This window comes from Culex quinquefasciatus, chromosome 2 (assembly GCF_015732765.1).
Source record: "Culex quinquefasciatus strain JHB chromosome 2, VPISU_Cqui_1.0_pri_paternal, whole genome shotgun sequence".
NCBI lineage: Eukaryota > Metazoa > Arthropoda > Insecta > Diptera > Culicidae > Culex > Culex quinquefasciatus.
In genome coordinates, this window is record NC_051862.1 from 117,783,440 (window position 1) to 117,806,996 (window position 23,557).

Genomic DNA, 23,557 nt, shown 5'->3' on the forward strand with positions numbered 1-23,557 from the left:
ATAAAAGTATTAATTCTGTCCAACCCCTAGTGTAAAATCATTTAGCCAGTATTCGAAGCTCAACTTGACAACTTGCCGACGAAGCGTCGAAAGTCGATGCAGTATGATGTTTTAGCGATTTTTCCGGTTTAAATTCATGCTGTATCGTCTTATTTACGGAGATGAATATAATGTCCAGCCATAAAGTAAAACCTATACCTTTCTTGAGTAAGAAAGGCAAAAAGTAAATCGTTCTAAAACTTGATCGGGATTGCCGATAGATGTCAAATTTGTTTCAGATGCTCACTCATGGTCTGTACCTGGGTGCAGGATAGTGGTTCGCAAAGCGGCCTCAATTTAGAACTGTCAAAGCGGAACCAATTTACTGTTCGCAAAATGATACCAAGAAGTGGCAAGTATTGTAATCGATCTATAATTTATTTTGTCGGTGGCGTCGAGCTTTTGAGGTATTCGAAGTAAACAAAGAGGGTAGAAATCGAGATTGGGTAAATTTTTCGGTAACATTTTAATAAGCTCTAAGTCTCACGCAATACTTACACAGAAAAAAAATATGTGAATTTACTCGACACGGAAAAAATGAATCACATGTGAACTCAGTTCATGTAAACTTGAGATTCGACGTAAACGGTTGAATCACACGTAAAATCATGTTTTTACGTATAATTGGGTCCTAAAATGAAGCTTAGATTGCTGATATTATTGTTTACAGCGATAAAGCTTATTTTTCTGAGTACAATGACCCTTTGTATGACCTAAAAGAGTTTAAAATGGATTTTTAAATCAATTTTGAAAAATAATCCTCGCGATCCTTCTTGACAGAAAAGCTCCTACATGACAGCTCGTTCCAAGGGGACCATAGTTGATCAATCGAAAAAAATGTTGTTTAGTCAAAAAAAAAATTTGCGATAAAATGAAAAAAAGTGATCAGAAATGGTATTTAATCCTGTTTTTTACCGTTGTACACAAAAATTGACATAGGGCTTTAGTACCCAATTTGCTGCAAATTTACATCAAATTGCATTTAAATTTAAATGTTTAATGACGTGCAAAAGTGTTACATCATAAAAGATGTAACATTCGGAAATATTTTTTTGTGTGTACGTTTATGACGCTCTTTGAAATGTTAGCGACGAATTATCAATAACTATGAATGGCACATGCCAAATAATATTGAATAATCTTACTCCAACATTATCACTGCGCTCCAAAGATACACAATCTCGGAACTTCGATTCGGTTGTTCTTCTGATTCACAAAATTCCACCCACTTCTGACGCAATATTTCGTCACGTTGAAATCAATAAGGCCTTTTTTGGCCGCCCATCGATCAGAATACGAACAAAAAAAGTGCGAAGCCTTTAATTTTTCAACAAAAATTTAAACATGAGCAGATTTAAAAAAAATCAAAACAAGTAATTTCAGCAGCAAAATATATGACACGCTTGAGCTTGAACATAGCCTGCCACTTTGTTTATGTTTACAGTTGTAGTGCAGATCTGGGATGGGATAAACAAAGAGAAAAAAACCTATTGTCAAACTAAACCACTTTCAACATGGCCGCTTCTGTCAACCTAAACCAGCCCTTTCTTATGAGGAGAAAATGAGAAGTATTGTAATTTGAGTTGAAAAAAATAAAACAATTTCAAATCAATTTCACAAATATTGTGAAGGCAGACAAAAATCAAAATACGAGCGCAACCTGTCAAAGCCTGTTGCGCCACGGGCTGATGTACACGCTTACGGCAAACCACTCAATTGTTGTAAGGCGCAACAGATTTTTTGCGCAACAGAAGAGATGCGCACTTCGGTTTGGTGGTGCGCGGATAATAATTGTAGATTGCATTAATAGACTGATTAAAATATTTTCAATTGAAAGGCATTTATTTGTATCGTACACCGAATGTTGACTTATCAGCCTTTTATTTAAAAAAAAAAACAATTATTATACATTTCATGAACTGACGATTCTTTTGCCCATTTTATTGTTATTTTTTTGCGCGTTACATAAAAATGTCATCTAGATTGAACAATATTAAACCCGTGCTTCCCGTGAAATTAAAATGTGGCGTGACCGAACAACATCGTAGAACTGAATTTATAAAGCAAACAAAAAAATGGCCGCAGTTTAGCCTATTTGATTTTTTCGCACTTTTTCATTTCAACACGTTTCCACAAATTGAAAAACAAACTTTTGCTCTTTGAAGTGAACGAATTGCTACAAATTTGAATTTTTGCCAGTCATTTCTTTCGATTCTGACGCCTTAGGTCGTGCGACCTATGGAATGTTAACTTTCGCACTAACAACAATAGTTGAGTAAAAATTGCCGCTGAATTCGCTTTGTAAATGTCGGCCCCGATGCTCTTCAAGTGTGCTCCTCTTTGGGGAACTGGGAAAGATTTATTTACTTTCTTTGCGTCCCATTTAAAAAAGACTTGCAGGCTTTTAGGATTTTTAGATTGAAGTAAGAAAACGCATTTAAATCATATTGCATTTTTCAAATCCAAATGATAATTTAAAACCATTCATACAAAAAACACATTAAAAGTTGAAGAAGTGAACATTTTTTGACTCGTCGTGAGCGTATCTTATCATTTACCTCGAGTCATCTTTGATTTGCCAACCATTTCTAGTGATTTGTATCCGGCAGCTCCTTATGAACGGATCCACCGTAAAATAATGGAACATAAACTTAGGATTCTCCACCCACGTCTAACCGCAAATTTTAACAGCCAAATTCAAAAAATCTGCGAGGAAAAACTAAACAACATTTCAACCAAAGAAAAGTCATCCGCGTGCTTGAGCACTGAGTTGAAAAACATCATCAAGAAAATTTGAATTGTCAAGCTATCTGAATCACAGATTGCTTGATATTTGTTTTCGAACACGAATTTTCTTGCAAAAAACAGAAGAAGAATACAAACGTAAACACTCAATAAGAAGACTCTATCCAGCCGTCCCGTCCCAGGTGCAGATGTATTAATGGGGAGCGGTGGGGAGCAATCGAAAATCACGTTACGCATTCTGTCTATTCAGCACCCAGGTCTGTACTATGAATGTAGAAAGACATTTCGGATACAATTAGAAACGCAAAATGTTGGCGAAGGTCACCAGGGCTTTTACCTTTTTTTAGGGATTTTTTTCATACACACAAAGAAAAATTACTCTAAATTTAAAAAGATCGTTCGTTGGATTAAAAGTTCGCGTTGGTGAAAGTTCAAACTTTTCAATTTAAAAGTTGGAAAGTTTTTGATACTACCATGCATTTATGGAACAAAATCGTTGTATTGGTAAAAGTATTTAACTTTTAATTGGAAAAGAAACCTTTTATGGCAAAAATACACAATTTCAGAAAAATGTGCTTGGTTTTTTACATTTACTTAAAAAAAATATAAACAGTATGTTATATAAACACTATTTTTTGTATAAAACGCTTCTCCACTAGCTTCTGCTTCATACGGTACACCACCGGTCACTTCCGAATACCCCAGGCTGGACGGTTCCGGATGGAGGCTTCGACGCGCGACAGAAGTGTAACACGATGGTCACGTTTCCGGCCTCAATCAGGACAGTCTTGGAGGAGTTGGCCATTGATTCGGGAAGGGTGGTCGACGTTTCCCGGCTGGAAAGTGAAGTGCCTGAACGGGGAGTTCCCGATCCTGGAAGCGCATCCGGAACATGGAGTTGATGAGGCCCTCGGAACGGAGTTCGATTTTGAGCATGTAATCCTACTTCGAGAATGACACAGATTTTTTTTGGCTCACTGTCCAGATTCATTCGGCTGAAGCTGCACCGTCGTGACGTGAGTGTTTGTGGGCGGGAAGTTGCTAAAAGAGATGGAAAGTAAGTGAAGTTGGCTAGCCACTGCACACATTCGCAAAACTCACCGGTGCTGTAAACCGCCGGCACCGAGTGCAACATCTGCGCTAACCACCTCCGATTATAGAGCTTTTCGTCGTCCTCCTCTTCGTCGGAGGCCCATCGTGAAAATAAACTTTCGCGTACTTGTCCAAAAACCGGAAGTTAATCTTCTTCAATGCAATCTCGTTGTTTACGCAACGCTTCGGCAGCACCATCTCCTCGATGATCTCGCCCCAGTCCTTGTGGAATTGACCTTCAACCACCATCCCGGGCCACCACCACCAAATACAACCGGTGCGAATCCACATTCCTACCTCTCATCCTACAAAAACAAACAAAATCAATCACAAACCCCACAAAACACCCAAGCTTCCTTCTTACGCATTCCGGCCGTGGAACAGCTGCAGTTCCTGCAGGAAGCTGGCCTTGTCCTTTTCGAGCACTCGACCTCGTCCCGCTCCTGCACCACCCTCCTTCGAAGACGTTCCGCTGCTGCTGTTTGGCTCACGAAGGTTTCCGCTGCTGCCGCGGTCGGCTTTGTTTTGTGTCCTAGACTCACCAGCACCACCGGACCCACCAAAGTGTTTGTTTACATTTGAGCAATTCCAGCCCAAAACAGGAATTTTTCAGGTACTTTTTTCTCGACCCTCTCCGATTTCAATGAAACTTTGTAGACATGTAGACATGTTTGCTTATATAAGCCATTTTTGTGTATATGGAGCCAGTTCCACACGATAATGACATTTGAGAAGGGCGTAAGTGTTTTAAATATTTTTGTAATTCGGAATTTAAATATTTATGTATCTCGAAGCCGTTGCATCGTATCAAAAAGTAGTCAAAGACAAACTTGTAGGAAATTTGACGGGCTTTTCGATAAAAATACACTGAAAGAAAAAAACACTCAACTTTTATGAGTTTTTTTTGATTTTTAAGCATAAAAGTCAAATTTGAGGGGGAGCCCACGATTTTTTTTCGTTCAAAATTTTTGTGAAGATAACCTAAGATGTTACCAAAAGACTCACGAAAAATGCAGGATGGAGCAACTCACCTAAAAAAATACAAAAATCATTTACTGAAACTGTTTTTTCGAAAAGTGCTCTAAACGTCAAAATTTTCAAAAACCGAATACGGGAATCGATTTTCCAGACAATTTTACATAAAAGTCTCCATATTGACTACTGTCCTAAGTCCAATTCTTGTGAAGTTACAGCGGTTTTAAAAATAAAAATGTTGAGAAAATAGCTTTTTTGATGGTTTTTGGCAATTTCTATATGACACACTTGATTTTTCAGTCTCGTAAATATTTTTACCGGAAAGCTCGTCCAATTTCCCATAAGTTTGTCTTTGACCACATTTCAATTGGATGTATGGGCTTACAGATATAAGCTAATTACATTGCTCATAACTGAAACCATCATATTTTTTCAGTGTATTATAGTAACCTGGACAGTAAATTAGCTTATATCTGTAAGCCCATACATCCAATTGAAATGTGGTCAAAGACAAACTTATGGGAAATTGGACGAGCTTTCCGGTAAAAATATTTACGAGACTGAAAAATCAAGTGTGTCATATAGAAATTGCCAAAAACCATCAAAAAAGCTATTTTTCCAACATTTTTATTTTTAAAACCGCTGTAACTTCACAAGAATTGGACTTAGGACAGTAGTCAATATGGAGACTTTTATGTAAAATTGTCTGGAAAATCGATTCCCGTATTCGGTTTTTGAAAATTTTGACGTTTAGAGCACTTTTCGAAAAAACAGTTTCAGTAAATGATTTTTGTATTTTTTTAGGTGAGTTGCTCCATCCTGCATTTTTCGTGAGTCTTTTGGTAACATCTTAGGCTATCTTCACAAAAATTTTGAACGAAAAAAAATCGTGGGCTCCCCCTCAAATTTGACTTTTATGCTTAAAAATAAAAAAAAAACTCATAAAAGCTTAGTGTTTTTTTCTTTCAGTGTATTTTTATCGAGAAGCCCGTCAAATTTCCTACAAGTTTGTCTTTGACCACTTTTTGATACGATGCAACGGCTTCGAGATACAGAAATATTTAAATTCCGAATTACAAAAATATTTAAAACACTTACGCCCTTCTCAAATGTCATTATCGTGTGGAACTGGCTCCATATACACAAAAATGGCTTATATAAGCGAATGATAACATGTCTACAAAGTTTCATTGAAATTGGAGAGGGTCGGGTACAACCGATTCTCTATTTGGCATGGAATTGCTCATTTGCGACTTAGGCGTACACGGTTACACGAGATCGTCAAAATGAAAGAAATTTTACAGTCGAATTAAAAGTAAAAACTTTTAAATCAGTGAGCAATGAGATTTTCAAAAACTGTAGCAGTAAAAACTTTTAATGTAGCAAATTTTAACAACTTTTTAATTCAAAAGTAAGTTACTTTTGTCATTACCGTAATATTTTTTGTGTGTATGGTAGGTTAATCAAACGGCTCTAACTCCAGAACCATATTTTGAACCTGGATGAAAATTTGGGAGGTTGTAGAGCTTGAAAAATGCAATTTTTGAGATAAATAAAAGATATGAAAATTAAAAGCATATTTTCATTTGAAAACTGTATATTTTGTTGAAAAGTCTGGCCACATCTGAAAACAGATGGATATTTCGAAATTTGAGCGGCAACTCGCCCAGGTTCAGCACACTAGCTTTCATCTGCATTTAGAAGAATCGAATCGGATTTATGGGAGCTGAGAACGGCGCGACACAAAATTTTGCAAAATTTTACCACATACGAACATCACTCGACCTCCACGGAATTTATTTTCTCAAAATTCGAGGGTTGGAAATAGACGAGTTCTGTCAAGATGAATCGATAGAGCGTCAAAAATCAATGCAGTGTTAATTTTTAGCGAGTTTTCGGAATATAATTCATGCTGAATCGTCTTATTTACGAGGATCAACATGACGTCCAGCCATAAAGTAAAACCTATACCTTAAGAAAGGCAAAAATGTTTAATAAATATGAGGAAGGGTAGATTAAGTAACGTTTTTTATTATAATTTATACAAAGAATTATTTAAAATCTCGCTTTATCGTCTCAATTCATACATTGCATGCTTATTTTTTAACCCTAGATTTACACATTTGTTACAGCTATTGTTCGATAAGAAATGTGAAGTGTTAAACTATGCGCTGATTTGTTTCAATTCCACAGAAATAATCATTGACCTTCGATGCCATTTGTGTTCTGGATATAGCTAATCAATTCGTACGTATCAAATAAGCAAATTTAGATTTTCGATTCTCTGTGAAAAAGATTGTTTCAAGTTCAACCCCAATATTTTTTTGTATGAACGGAACAAGTTCCCAGGCAGCCTGGTTGAAAACATAAATACTCCTATAATATCATGATTATTCTGCAGCTTCTGTGACGATATCATCTGTTGAATCAAGCCCGGCGTATCCTAATGAAAAGATATGCAACAGTTGCCGACTGTTGTTCTCAGAGAAGCAACAGAGTGTAGCAAGCAACCTCGTACTTCAGTCATCGATGATTGTGACGAATCGTCATCATCAACCGAGGAAAACTCGCGCGCCAGTCAGTAGCAGGCAGCAGCAGCGCACAGAGGCACCGTGTGTAAACCGAAGAAAAAGGTGCTCCTTTTTCGGCGCGTTGCTTTATAAATACGGCGTGTTCCAATGCTGCTAATGACATAAAGCTCGTGCCAACCGAAAGAGAAACAACTGAGCATCAACCTGTGTGTGCGGAAAAGCTCTGGTTCTAAACTGTGCTTGGCTGGTGGAGGTGGGAAAAGTGATCCCGCCTTGGGCCCAAATCGGACTCTATAAAGGCAACACAAGCAACAGTTGCCATTCAGAACTGCCCAGAAGGGGGAGTTTGGTCCTGTTCTGTTCAGTTCGGTTCAGTGTTTTGTGTAAAGTGGTGTGATATTTATTTGGTGCTTTGTGTTGAAAGAAAAACGGAGAAAACATAGAAGAAAGGCAAGTGGTTTTTTAAGTTTTTATTGTGGATAGCAAATTGGCATGTTTTCAAGATTTTCTTGTGCTTCAAGTTTTTAGAGAAAAACGTTCGTGAAATGCTTTAATGAGCTGTGCCTGATGAAAGGTAGAACAACAAATTTAAATCATGTCCATTTCTCTCTTGTTACTACTGGACAGCAGACCAGGAAGTTTGTTAATAATTAAAAGGCTCCATGTTCCCAAATTCAACTCGCTGTTTATCGTGCCTAAGGGACAGTGAAAAACTTTTTTATACTCTTTACTCCCCGATAACCGTCACCACAACAATTTTACCCAGTGAAGAATGTTGAAAGCAGGTTTTGCGGAAAACGGAAACTATTACGGTGTGGTGTGCTCTAGATGTGTGATTGTCCCACGTACATTCCACATGCTGGCCAACATAGTCAGCCCTGGCTCTGGCCAGTTGTTCATGTAAAGATGAGTAGAAATCGGAAAAGCATTAGCACCACATGTGGATCGCAATTAAAATATTCAAATTGTCAGCCCGAGAGCTAATGGGTTTGTTCTGTTCTCGGGCGCCAAGTGGTGGGCAACTAACGGCGTCCCACTCGGAAGGAACTCACGTCTCCCGTGCCCGAAACGTGTCCGACCGACGGCAACGGCCAGCCAGTAATAGTTTCCGCTGGGTGTTGCGACGACGGTGGCATTGACCGCGAACCACGTCCCACCAGCTGGTCTGGTCTAGTAATTAATGGCCAACTGACAAAAAATATAGATTTATTGGAAACGTGTGATTCACAGTTTTATTTTCTGTTTTTTAATCGTTTTGACGGAATGAAAAAGCAGTGTTGAATATTGATTTTAAGTGGAGAAAAAAAAACCTTCACACGAGTAGAGTGGCTACAAAGATAAAGATCAATCCGCAAAAATGGAAATTATCGTAATTTCTGGAGTTTGAAAAGGTCCAATAAACCAAATTTTCAGTTTTTGCTTATTGAGTGTTTTTTAATACCCCTGACTCTAGGCGACATTAAAAAAGCAAAAACTGGAAATTTGGTTTATTGGACCTTTTCAAAAAAAACTCCAGATATGTAATTAGAAAAAAAAGCCACATTCATAAAACAAATCCTGTCATTTAAAGTTGAGGTAACAAAAATTAGGGTGAGATTGGGTGTGATTTATTACGGATTTAGACATTTCTCAGGTTCTTCTCAATGAAACAAACTTTTGTTTCAACGGTTGTGTAAGAGACATCTTATGAAAACTATGCTGAAAAAATCTCGTTCTCATTTTCTAATAATTCCATTTTTTGTCGCCCTAGCGTACATACACTGAAAAATTTTAATTGGATAATGGACGACGTCAATCAATTCTACACCCATTTTTCTTTAAAATGAGCCCTGGCCTGATTTTGTTGGGCTTGTGGTTCTAAAGATGCCGTAAATCGGGGTGACATTAGGATTTCAATTTATTTTTGGAAAATTTCCTAGCTGGTAAGGTTTTCTCAAGATTATTATGTTTAAAACATGTACTGGGGTAGGCCACACAAAGTCCACGCACCATTTTTGAAAAATAGTTTTTTAATTAGCGTTTAAAAAAATAGTTACGTTAAAAATTCTTAGTTTGAATTCCGGATTGACTTTGATAGTCATAATTTTTCTTGTTGCTGATATAGTTTTTAAGAAAAAACATTAATGTTAGTATTTAGTTGACTAAGCTTATAAGCTTTTAAACAAAATACATATAAATTTTAGATAAAATCGTTAAAAAGTCAGAATTTTGCTTGAAATTTGCTAAAACTAAAACTAAATATTGCATTTTAAACAGTATTCGAAACACGAAGCAAAAGTTTTCACATTTTATATGAAATTTGTTCTACTGAAAATGCATATAAATCTAGAGTTTTTTTTTAAATTATGTATCAAAAATACATTATATTTATTATTTTCAAATTTAATATACTTTTACGTAGTGGAAAATTGTCCAAAAAGTCAGAAAATGCACTCCGTTTTACGATTCACAATCATGTTCATTGAGAAAATCATGACACTTTGAAAAGATTTAAATAATGCTATTTATCAACATTTCTCTTAATTAAAGCATGAGCATGAGCATGAGCATGAGAGACCACCCATGGTTGTCCTTCTCCGTTGCTGAACAGGACCATAATATCCCATCAGCACAACCGGTCACACGCTTCAACGATCAAATGATGTTTCCCTTATCAACAGCATGCATGAATGCGCTGAAAAGATAAAACATCACGATCATCAAAACTAGAGCCGGTGCGAATAGGAAACAGTCGTTGGCCACCAACGGCGCCCGCCATGTCAGTTTGTAGATCTCGAGGGAATGGGACGGGAAAGTTAGTTAGCACAGGCTGCTACCAAGGGTGGGTTCTATACGATATCCACACCCCGCGTGTGCCGGAAAACTACTTCTACTTGGGATTTTGTTAGTGGGTAAGGGTAATGGCCAGGATTCAACATAGAGGATGATGATGCGACCCAATAATCAATAAATTTTGTTTAATGGTGTGATGTATTATGCATTCTCAAGGCAAACAGTCGGAGTATGCGGATGAGACTATTCCCGGTTATTTGGTGTTGAGTTTAGCATAAATGATTTAATCTTAGACAGCCGGCTGTGGAAAGATAAAACCAACTAAAATGCGAAAACGCGAAACCGCCCGGATCGAAATACACGCAAAATCGAGGAGACAACAAAAACGGAAACGGCAACGAAAATCCTGCGCGAGGACCGCGACGCACACCGTTCAAATTCTCCAACTCAACTGTCAAACATCCCGAAACCGCCCGGATCGAAATACACACACAATCGGGGGGACAACAAAGACGGAAACGGCAACGAAAATCCTGCGCGAGGACCGCGACGCACACCGTTCAAATTCTCCAACTCAACTCTTATCAACATTTCTCTTAATTAAAGTAAACTAACTTTTTAATTTTTCAAAATTGTATGAAAAGTTCTTCTTGAGGTACTTTGAACACTTCTCTACCATGGTCAGTTTGATTCCTTGCCTTCCCGTACGTATTTAATTTGTACTCTTCATTTTGCGGAAACCTGTCAAAGTAATCCCAGTTATTAAAGCTACCCCGTTTTACGGTATCGCAGTTTGAAAATGGAGGATTTAAACTTTTTTTTGCAAAATCTGTGATGGTTCCAAAAAGAGGGATTGGTCCTATTTTGACAAAAATCGAGATTCTTGCTTGTTTTGATGGTGTCCACAGCTTCACCAAATTTGTGCTTGAATAGAAAATGTTGATTTGGTAAATTCATTATGTAGACATGACGTTATTTTTGATGCATTTTTTTTAGTTGCAATATCATTTTTTAAATACTAATTCAATCCAACTAGCACAGCCATCCTTTCAAAAGTATCCTGGAGAAACGTGGTTATCCTCCGCTCACGTTCTAGCTTGTTTATACATATAATGAATTGTTGGGAGCCACCATGCTAAAAAGTTTGGGTGCTCATTGTATTTCCACATATGCCCTGGACACTACTTGCCTTGCAATATCAATTATTTTTATATACGCCTTTTAATCTGAATTAATTAAAAAGTTGAGCAATTTCCATCCAGTTGAAATGATCTATTTATTTAACACTGCACTACAATATAAACATTGGAAATGAGATTTGGCTAAAATGGTTTTCTACAGGTTTAGCAATATTTCAGAATCTAGCAATGAAACATTATTAAAAAATGAAACATGAAATAGACCAAATCCTGTCATTTTGACAGTCTGCAGTTCACTACAAACTTGTTTTTGCTTTTGTAATTTTGTTGGTTAATTATTACAAATTTAATTTAGAAATTACGAGAGCTTAATAATTTTCTCTTACATCTATTCTCACTTATTTCCTTCGTAACTTAAAAAAATGCACGAAAAATATTTCACAAAACTTGTAAAATCATCACATAAAATGGGAGTTATTTATATAGAATTGAGACAAAAGAGAGTAGAAACAACACGAGTTCTAATATAATCTAACACAGACGCAGCCAGTCCATTTAAAGTATGTCGGAAAGTCTTAAGGTTAGATTACGCGCCAAGCACTTCGCTTGTCATATTTATAAATACAGTAATATCCGAGAACTCGCGAAAATGTAAACGGCCTTACTGTGTTGTGTATGCCGCAGAGAGGATTGTGAAAACGGACCACATTACAAAGAATCTACAAGGGAGTAATGATGCGTGGACATACCGTACCAAACGGTCCAGCTTACAGTTTCATAGGTAGGGGAGAGTGGGGAGACTTGATCCCCTTTTTTTGTATCGGACATAACTCTGTCAATTTCTCACAAAACTATGATCTTTTTGCATGAATTGAAAGCTTAAACATTCAACTATGTTTGGCTGATAAGGGTCTTTCATCAGATAAAATCTTCGAATCATGCCAAGCGTTTTAAAAAAATATTTTAAACCGGCATTTTCAAAATGTTGGGGGTAATTTGATCCCCTTTTTAACATTTTGAAGAAATCTTAAGCAAAATGTTTCTTATTCATCTAAATTTTTAATTTTTTATAAGTTACAGCAACTTCACATCAAACCTGTACGTTTGTGTTCAAAATATAACAAGTTTAGCATGCAAAATATGTAAAAACATAAAATTTTCTTTTTTAGACCAAAATTGAGCATGTTTACAAAAGCTGGTAATTTTTGTTTACAAAACTTTTGAAAAATGGTTCAAACTGCAGTAAGTTATGTACAACTATATACTAAAGGAAACTATGTACGAAAACCAAGCCCAATTATTTTATCTTGAGGCTGATACCAGTGACTGTAAAAATGCAGGGATCAAGTCTCTCTAAACGCACTTTTTTAAACAATTGATTGTAAAAATAGTGTGACGATAAATTTAACGTCAAATGCGTAAGGGTTTTTCAGTTGATATGTTTATCAAACAATTCATGCATAAAAAATATTTTTTTGAGTAATTTTTGAGTGTTTTCTATACTTATCAAAACAAAGAAAAAAGATCTCTTGGAAGTTTTTTGCAGCACTTCTTAGGAAAATATGTGTAACTCAATCTAAACATTTTTTATTTTTTTTTCTTTGTTTTTAACAATGAGTTTTAGTCAATTTAGCACAACTTTCTAGAACAAAGCTAATTGTTTTACCCACATGCTGACGAGATACAGGCTTGGGATCAAGTCTCCCCGGGGACCAAGTTTCCCCACTCTCCCCTATGTGTAATGTGGGTTGTGTTTAGTGTGAAATATAGCGGCAACATAAAAATAAACTCAGGTTGCCAAAAACCGGAAAGCACTGCAAAATAGCTTGTTGAAAATTTAGATGACGTTTAGCGCAACTAATCACGAATTACTTATTATGTTATTATACAGTTTTTTTTGGTTTCGAAGCAATTCCATTTCAAATAGGGAATCGGTTGTACCCGACCCTATCCGATTCCAATGAAACTTTTAGACAGGTTATTCTACACTTATGCCATTTTTGTGTATATGGAGCCAGTTTCACTCGATAATGACATTTGAGAAGGGCGTAAGTGTTTTAAATATTTTTCTATTTCGTAATTTAAATATTGCTGTATCTCGAAGCCGTTGCATCGTATCAAAAAGTGGCCAAAGACAAACTTGTAGGAAATTTGACTGGCTTTCCGAAAAAAATACACTGAAAGAAAAAAAAACACCACTTTTACGAGATTTTTTTAAGGTGAGCCCAATGCAGGATCATTTACTGAAACTGTTTTTTTTTTATCAAAGTGCTCTAAATAACAAAATTTTCAAAAACTGAAGAGAGACGATTCTCCAGACAATTTTACATAAAAGTCTCCATATTGACCATTGTCCTTAGTCCAAAAAAAAATATTATGTTGTCAGTTATGAGCAATGTAATTGAGCAGTTCTCTAGGATTTCGGTCATTCGATTTTTTTTTGTATTTTTTAATCCGACTGAAACTTTTTTGGTGCCTTCGGTATGCCCAAAGAAGCCATTTTGCATCATTAGTTTGTCCATATAATTTTCCATACAAATTCGGCAGCTGTCCATACAAAAATGATGTTTGAAAATTCAAAATCAGTATCTTTTGAAGGAATTTTTGATCGATTTGGTGTCTTCGGCAAAGTTGTAGGTATGGATACGGACTACACTGGAAAAAATAATACACGGTAAAAAAATTTAGTGATTTTTTATTTAACTTTATCACTAAAACTTGATTTACAAAAAACACTATTTTTAATTTTTTTATTTTTGATATGTTTTAGAAGGCATAAAATGCCAACTTTTCAGAAATTTCAGGTTGTGCAAAAATCACTGACCGAGTTATGAATTTTTAATCAATACTGATTTTTCAAAAATCGAAATTTTGGTCGTAAAATTTTCAACTTCATTTTCGATGTAAAATCAAATTTGCAATCAAAAAGTACTTTACTGAAATTTTGATAAAGTGCACCGTTTTCAAGTTATAGCCATATTTAAGTGACTTTTTGAAAATAGTCGCAGTTTTCATTTTTAAATTAGTGCACATGTTTGCCCAGTTTTGAAAAAATATTTTTGAAAAGCTGAGAAAATTCTCTATATTTTGCTTATTTGGACTTTGTTGATACGACCTTTAGTTGCTGAGATATTGCAATGCAAAGGTTTAAAAACAGGAAAATTGATGTTTTCTAAGTTTCACCCAAACAACCCACCATTTTCTATCGTCAATATCTCAGCAACTAATGGTCCGATTTTCAATGTTAATATATGAAACATTTGTGAAATTTTCCGATCTCTTCGAAAAAATATTTTTGGAATTTTCAAATCAAGACTAACATTTCACAAAGGCCAAACATTCAATATTACGCCCTTTTAAAATGTTTGTCTTGATTTGAAAATTCCAAAAATATTTTTTTCGAAAAGATCGGAAAATTTCACAATTGTTTCATATATTAACATTGAAAATCGGACCATTAGTTGCTGAGATATTGACGATAGAAAATGGTGGGTTGTTTGGATGAAACTTAGAAAACATCAATTTTCCTGTTTTTAAACCTTTGCATTGCAATATCTCAGCAACTAAAGGTCGTATCAACATAGTCCGAATAAGCAAAATATAGAGAATTTTCTCAGCTTTTCAAAAATATTTTTTTCAAAACTGGGCAAACATGTGCACTAATTTAAAAAAATGAAAAACTGCGACTATTTTCAAAAAAGTCACTTAAATATGGCTATAACTTGAAAACGGTGCACTTTATCAAAATTTTAGTAAAGTACTTTTTGATTGCAAATTTGATTTTACATCGAAAAATGAAGTTGAAAATTTTACGACCAAAATTTCGATTTTTGAAAAATCAGTATTGATTAAAAATTCATAACTCGGTCAGTGATTTTTGCACAACCTGAAATTTCTGAAAAGTTGGCATTTTATGTCTTCTAAAACATATCAAAAATAAAAAAATTAAAAATAGTGTTTTTTGTAAATCAAGTTTTAGTGATAAAAGTTAAATAAAAAATCACCAAATTTTTTTACCGTGTATTATTTTTCCAGTGTAGTCCGTATCCATACCTACAACTTTGCCGAAGACACCAAATCGATCAAAAATTCCTTCAAAAGATACAGATTTTTGAATTTTCATACATCATTTTTGTATGGACAGCTGCCGAATTTGTATGGAAAATTATATGGACAAACTAATGATGCAAAATGGCTTCTTTGGGCATACCGAAGGCACCAAAAAAGTTTCAGCCGGATTAAAAAATACAAAAATTAAAATTGAAGAAAAAAGACCGATTTCGTAGAGAATTGCTCAATTAGCTTATATCGGTAAGCCCATACATCAAACTGAACTGTGGTCAGAGACAATCTTATGGCAAATTGGACGAGCTTTCCGGTAAAAATATTTTCGGGACTGAAAAATCAAGTCTGTCATATAGAAATTTGCAAAAACCATTAAAAAACCTTTTTTTCAACTTTTTTTTTAAACCGCTTTAACTTCACAACGATTGGTCTAGTCAATATGGAGACATTTATTCAAAATTGTCTGGAGAATCGACATTCGTGTTCGGTTTTTAAAAATTTTGATTTTAAGAGAACTTTTGAAAGAAAAAAACTTTCAGTAAATGTTGCTCCATCGTGCATTTTTCGTGAGTCTTTTTGTAACATCTTAGGCTATTTTCACAAAAAAATTAACGAAAAAAAATCGTGGGCTCACCTTCAAATTCGACCTTTTTTCGTTGCAAAGTAACCGCCGACCTTACAAGTCGCATTATCAACGCCAGTCCGCAGTTTGTGTGCGCGTCGCCGCTTTTTTTTTAAATGTGCACCGTAGACAAAAACAGTGTCACGGGTCCCCCACAGACCGTTATTATGAAGAAAAAATTTCCACCCAAACCAATGATTGGACATGGTTTCTGGGACCATTCTGCACCTCTGGGCCAAGTTTCAAAATATTTGCCGGCAGAAATTTCGAATACGGTCAGTTTTAGTATTTTTAGTTGAAATTAAGGGGAAATCACTTGTAAAATGCATAGGAAAACTTCAAAGTTTCAATGCCTAAACTCTGAAACGTTACTGATCATGGTTTTAAATTGTACTTACATGTAGCAAAATGATATAAAACGATTTACGGAACTGACTTAGCCGGGTTAAGCCGTAGTTAAGTGACTTCAGTACATTATTTACAAGTTTATATCTAAATATTTTTTTAATCTCCTACATTAGGCAATTTTAAGTCTAGGAAGACTAGATTGCATAAAAATAATTAAAATGGGGTGACTTTGAGCCAAGGGGTGACAATGTACTAAAGATTGTTTTGATAAGCATTAAGTTTATGTCAATATTTGTTTGTAGACTGCTTAATTTGGTCTATTTATGTTCCCAAACCCAAAAATAATTTGATGATATTGCTTCGCAGATCGCTAATTAATATGTTTGAATAGGACTATTGATTTTAAATCGTCTATAAGTGACAGATTTAAAAAATCTGCGCACATGTTCCAGTTCTGAATCGATTCGTTCTGAATACAAATAAAGAAAAACAATTATGTGACGTGGCAAGTTTGTAGCATTGCATTAATAATAAAATTGTTTTTTTTGTTTTAAAACGTTTAGAAATTTGAACCATACGAATGAAATGCAGTGAGTATTTCAGCTATAATTTAGCTCAAACATTTTTGTTGCCCTGTATAATGATTATAATTAGCAAAAGTTTAATGGCACAACTTCCCACAGGATTAATATCTCAAACTAATTATGATTTTGCAAAATTGCAGGTAATCATCATAAAAACTGTATTTTATAATTGATTAATGTATTGTTGATACAGTTTGATCATCAATGAAATTCATCAAAACTTATTATTGATCAGCAAGTACTTTAACTGATAATATATTTAGTTAAAACAAAACCTACTCCTGTCTCATGTGAAAACACAACCACTCATCCACTATTTTAACAATCCCGACATATCTTAAGAAAATGTGAAAATAGTATAGTCTAATATGTATAGGTTATTGAACTTGTAAATATTTACAAGGACGATTTAAGTTTTCAATGTAGTTTGTGTCTTAAAACTCTTGTCAGGCTAGGTTCTTATTTAACTTTTTATGGAATTTTTCAAAATTGTGGGAGAGGACAACAATATTTGCAACGAGTAATCCTTACAATTCAAGCTTATCGAGCTTGTTGTTAAGCTATTTAGTTGTTAAACAAACGTAAAATTTGGTACAATGTCACCCCTTGGCTCAAAGTCACCCCATTTTAATTATTTTTATGCAATCTAGTCTTCCTAGACTTAAAATTGCCTAATGTAGGAGATTTAAAAAATATTTAGATATAAACTTGTAAATAATGTACTTAAGTCACTTAACTACGGCTTAACCCGGCTAAGTCAGTTCCGTAAATCGTTTTATATCATTTTGCTACATGTAAGTACAATTTAAAACCATGATCAGTAACGTTTCAGAGTTTAGGCATTGAAACTTTGAAGTTTTCCTATGCATTTTACATGTGATTTCCCCCTTAATTTCAACTAAAATTACTAAAACTGACCGTATTCGAAATTTCTGCCGGCAAATATTTTGAAACTTGGCCCAGAGGTGCAGAATGGTCCCAGAAACCATGTCCAATCATTGGTTTGGGTGGAAATTTTTTCTTCATAATAACGGTCTGTGGGGGACCCGTGAGTGTGGTTCTGGATTTTTGTCAACTCCAAACCCAACCAAGCCCGAAGCTTGTAAAAAAATTCCTCGCAGACCTTCAAGTAAACCAAGAAAACTTGCGAGCATTGCAATTATGCAATAGAAGAAGAATAGCCGTGTTGCAGTTCGCCGACTCAGCAGTGGCCTCGTCCATCATCGACAAACCTCTGGTATATCAGGGTTGCAAAATCCCGATTTACCTGGACAACAACGCTACGGAAGTTCGTGTGCTTGACCTACCTCTAGGCATAAGCAATGACGACGTAGTAAAAGTGATGAGTAAATACGGCGAAATTTTGACCATCGCCAACGACCGCTGGATTAACTTCTTCCCAGGAATCCCAAATGGAGTTCGGACCCTGCGGATGTTGATGAAACAGCCAACGCCGAAATCAATCACTGTAAAAAATGCTGCTGCAACAGTGACGATTATAGGCAAAAAAACGCTTTGCAAACTCAAAGCAAAGAACAAAAAATGTGCGGATTCAACTAAAAAGGTGAACCAAAAAAGCAGTACACCACCAATTGAACCTGAGCCAAGTAGCAGCAGCAGCAGTAAAAGCAACAACAGTAAACCAGAACAAAATGCAATGGAAACAAGTGAAATTGACGAAGAAGACAACGATGGATTCGAGACCGTGCTTTCTAAGCACACTCGCAAAACCCGGAAGCGCTTAAAAGCATATTTGGACGCGGATGACGAATTGACAACAAAACGAAGAGAGATGGCTGAAGAAGAAACAACAGATGAAGAAGATGAAGATGTCGTAAAAGCAAAATATTACAGGAATAAGTGTTATGAGATAACTGTTAAATCCCTGGAGGAAGAGGACGAAGATAAAATTGAAGAACTTGATAATTTAAGATCAAAATTTTCCGCTAAATATTTGAAACATAGACAGAAATATTTAGAAAAAAGGCATGGTAACAATTATTGAAATATAGCCAGACAAGTGATTTAAAACTCTGTAACCTTTCCTCTTCCACTATCCACCTTGAAGAGATGAATGCACAATGGTGTAAAGTCTCTATAATAAAACAAAAAAAAAAATTCGACCTTTAAACTTCAAAACAAAAAATCTCATAAATTTAAATTACGAAATACAAAAATATTTAAAACACTAACGCCCTTCTCAAATATCATTACCGAGTAAAACTGGTTCCATATACACAAAAATGGCTTTTATAAGCATAGGATAACATGTCTACAAAGTTTCATTGAAATCGGAGAGGGTCGTGAAAACGTACCTAAAAAATTATTGCAAAGTGTAAAAATATTATTTTCAATACTTAAAATAAATTGAGTTGGAAATACAATGAATTTTTTACAATTATGGAATGCATATGTTTCAAAACTCTTGAATCTATGAGCGGTTCTTTTGAAAGAACGGAGTTTCAAAATGAACCGTTGCTTTTGTTTTGCGACTCACAGTTTGTTCACTTGTTTTAGCCAACTACTAATTTTGGATCAATTGGGTACTAAAGCCCTATGTAAATTGTACAACGGTAAAAAACACGATTAAAAACCATTTCTGATCACTTTTTTTCATTTTAATGCAAAATTATTTTTTTACAAGACAACATTTTTTCGATGGATCAACTATGGTCCCCGTGGAACGAGCTGTCAAGTAGGAGCTTTTCTGTCAAGAAGGACCGCGAAGTTAATTTTTCAAAATTGATTTAAAAATCCATATTAAACTCTTTGTGGTCGTACAAAGGGTCAATGTACTCAGAAAAACAAGCTTTATCGCTGTAAACAACAATATCAGCAATCCAAGCTTCATTTTAGGACCCAATTGGAGGAAATCTGTCTAGAAATTTTGCTGATTTGATGTTTGATAATATTTGACTTAGATACAGCTGTTGGATTTAAAATGCTCCTTGAACCTGCAGGTGGACTTTGAAGTTTGATTTAAACTGGCCATATTTCATTATTTCATGATATCTTTCCAACTTATTTTCTAAGAATACTGTTTTGCATTGAACTAGAAATTATGTCGCGGTTTAGGGACACAAATTAGGTGCGTGATTTTCCCGCAAAAGTCTTTTGTTTTTTTATGATTCTATATTTGATGCTGTCATCTTAGCGTGGCATTATGAAGGTACGAGGTTGTGATGTTATGAAATCATACATTTTCCGCGGAAAGGATTGCCAAGTAAGAATGGTTGGTTACGTTTGTTGGGGATCAGAAGGGATTACAAAGCTATGGGCAAACGCAATAAAAGTGTCTTGCCTCGCATCTGAGCAATTTTCGAACCCAAACACAAACCCAAATGTCAAGGTTTGTTCATTTTCCACGTGGATTCGCACGGGATGTCAGTCTCAGGATTATTATTCACGGTATTGATTTTGTTTCACAATTTTCGGCATGAGTTGAGGTGTACTACCAGTCAATGTCGTAAGATAATGTACTATCGAACAAAAATGTTTGCCTATTCGTATGGAAATACACGTTTATTGCTTGACCAGTTCCCGTGTAAAACGCTTCAAACACGCAATTTTCAAATTTGTTCCACTAATAGAAACAACAAACCCTAGTACACTGGTGGGGCAAATTTGATTAAAGCAATTATCGAACCTGTCGTTGAGTTGACGAGGTACAGATTTGCGAAAATTGTTCAATATAGTTGATCCACCTTCAGAGGGGGGACTTTTTTTTCAGCCACGCATCTATCATAGTGCTTTTGACGGCCTGATGCGTGCGAGTGACTAGAATGCAAATTGAGTGTGAAGTAATGAAGCAATGAATTTCTAATGAGATCAACATTTTTCTCTCGGTCAATTATAACGTAGAGGAAGCTGCATGTGTCATACCTTTATTATGTTCACGCTTCAGTAATACTAATATGCAAATTTCCAAATTGCTTTTGTAACAGTGCGATAGAAAAGCTTCAATTACATAAAACTAAACCAATGAATCTATGTTTACAAATACATTTAAAGATATTGAAAAACCGCCAGACCACCAATGAGAGTTACTTAAGCAGAAACGTGTTTTGAAAAGGCTTCACTGAGCAAAAATGAGTAAATTTACGTAATATAATCAACGTAAAAAAAACCAGACGCATGGTTTGGTCCAACGAGGACTTTTTCGCTTCGCTTGCATAAATTTTACGTTTGTTTTGTTTTTCTCTTTACGTCTCTTAAAAGAGACCTTTACCTGGTAGGGGAACTATACCTATCAGCACTTTGATCATAAATCACAGCTTTCATGAAGTGTTTTTAACTGTTCCAATGTAATATTGTCTCAAATAAAAGTGAGCAAACAGCTCTCCATTGTTGATATATCTGAAAATGTTTATTTAAATAGCGGAAAACGGCAAAAGTGATGAGAATTGGTCGAACAACTTAGTGTGATTAAAATGGGTATATTTCCTCTAGCCGTCTACGAGCAGTGTTCGAGCAATACAATCGAACTTTGAGATCGTTCTTAAATTACATGATTTTTTAAAGCTATCTCCGATTGAACATTTCCTTTTTTATTGACTCCTTTTTTATTGACTCTGAATAATTTTGTCCAATTTTTTAAACATTCTAAGAAACTAGATAAATTCATTCTTGTGAATAAATTCGGAATTATTTGTGGTTTGGTTGAGCGTTTTAGCAGAATGCATTATTTTTAAAAAAAAGAGACGAGTTGTTCCGTTTTGTTCCGCTATATATTTTAATATCTTGACAGGTACGTATTTCGTCTACTACTTGCAGACTTCATCAGTATTCTGTTCTCGACACAGAGAGAATAGAACGCTGATAAAGTCTGCAAGTACTAGACGAATTTATTTTCCCTAAAAGAGCACTCAGCTAGCAAATTATAAAAGTAGAAATATGTATCCTCCCTGCAAAGGCTTATGAATTGATCTCAGTTGAAAGGTTCTCAAAATCTCTGAATTCAAATGTAATATCTTGGAACAGAACTGCTAAATTCTAATAAACACTAATTGAAAAAAAAACTAACTTAATCCACCTATGTGGATGGTGCCTTCCTCACTTTTTACCAACATTTGGTGATATTATGAGTTTGGACACAAATTCTATCTATCTTCTATATGTATACAAAATTTTGACGGTTTTGTTCGAACGCGAATCAATTCAACACGGAACGTCCGATCGAGGTGCTCTTTGTTGCGATGGGTTCGTATGGTATGTTCGTGAGTCCAAGGAAGGTTCTTACGCCAAAAAGTTACAACTTTGGCCACTCTGGAACCGATTCCGGAAAATTTGCAGATTGTATGGGATAGGTTAAAATCAAGTTTTGATCACAGGAGGCTGAATAAGTAAAAAAAAAGTCAAAAACTTCAACAAACGAAAAAAGGCAGAACGAACTTTGTCAGGTAAGGTTTGTTTCTCAATAAAGAAATAGTTAAATGTCACTTAAGCGGTCATAACTTGATACTCAGCGTTGTCAGATCTTCAATGTTTTGGACTCATTAGAAAGGTCTTTCGATTACCTACCCAACGATGGGTTGGATGATGGATCCGAACATAGTTTACATACATTTAAGTGAGATCCGGCATCAAAAAAGTACATAAATATCACTTAAGTGGTCATAACTTGAGACAGGGTTGCCAGATCTTCAATGTATTGGACTCGTTGGAAAGGTCGTTTGATAACCTAACCAACGATGGGTCGGGTGATGGGTCTGGATATAGTTTACATGCATTTATGTGAGATCCGATTCGCAACTCTGACACTTTTTTATACGTAACTTTTGAACTACTTATCGGATCTTCAAACAATTCAAAAGTGCAGTATGGGGCACCAAACTGGATCGAATGCAACTTATGCAACAAATCGGATCAGCCAGTGCCGAGAAAACTTGGCAAGAATTTTGAGCACCAAGGGGAATACGCACACACATACACACACACACACACACACACACACACACACACACACACACACACACACACACACACACACACACACACACACACACACACACACACACACACACACACACACACACACACACACACACACACACACACACACACACACACACACACACACACACACACACACACACACACACACACACACACACACACACACACACACACACACACACACACACACACACACACACACACACACACACACACACACACACACACACACAGACATTTGTTCAGTTTTCGATTCTGAGTCGATAGGTATACATGAGTATAGGTTTACGAGCTGTTTTTCAATAGTTCATTTTTCGAGCAGGATTATAGCCTTACCTCAGTGAGGAAGGCAAAATGAAAAATAGTAGACGAAAGACGTATCTGTAAATATATTTAAATATATAGCGGAATTAAAAGGAACAACTTGTCTATATGTATTCATCGGAATTGATTGTTGTTTTTTTTCGTTCCTGGTTCGGAAAAAAATAAAGGCAATGTCAGATTGACAAAGCAACACAAATATATTATTAATACAGTTACCAATATAAACTTCAACCAATTCTATCAGCACTATACATAAATAGAAACAAATCAGTAAGCGTCAATAAGCACAGATCGCGTTACGACAAATGAAATAATCGAGCCAGCACTGAATCACAAATAAATCTACAGAAGGCAATCTTTCTTCTC

The 23,557-nt window shown here is 35.5% G+C and overlaps 1 protein-coding gene across 2 annotated transcripts in view; it reads left to right on the forward strand.

The window, feature by feature from the left end:
• The first annotated feature begins 7,451 nt into the window (after window positions 1-7,451).
• The window catches only part of LOC6041307 (short neuropeptide F), a 65,082-nt gene continuing 48,976 nt past the window's right edge, over window positions 7,452-23,557 (forward strand). Inside the window, exons 1-2 of one of the 2 annotated variants that reach the window (XM_038255138.1) lie at window positions 7,452-7,832; window positions 7,904-7,956. The gene's annotated coding sequence lies outside the window, so the exon portion shown is untranslated. The remainder of the gene's footprint in view (window positions 7,833-7,903; window positions 7,957-23,557) is intronic. The other variant, XM_038255137.1, reaches the window with a different exon arrangement.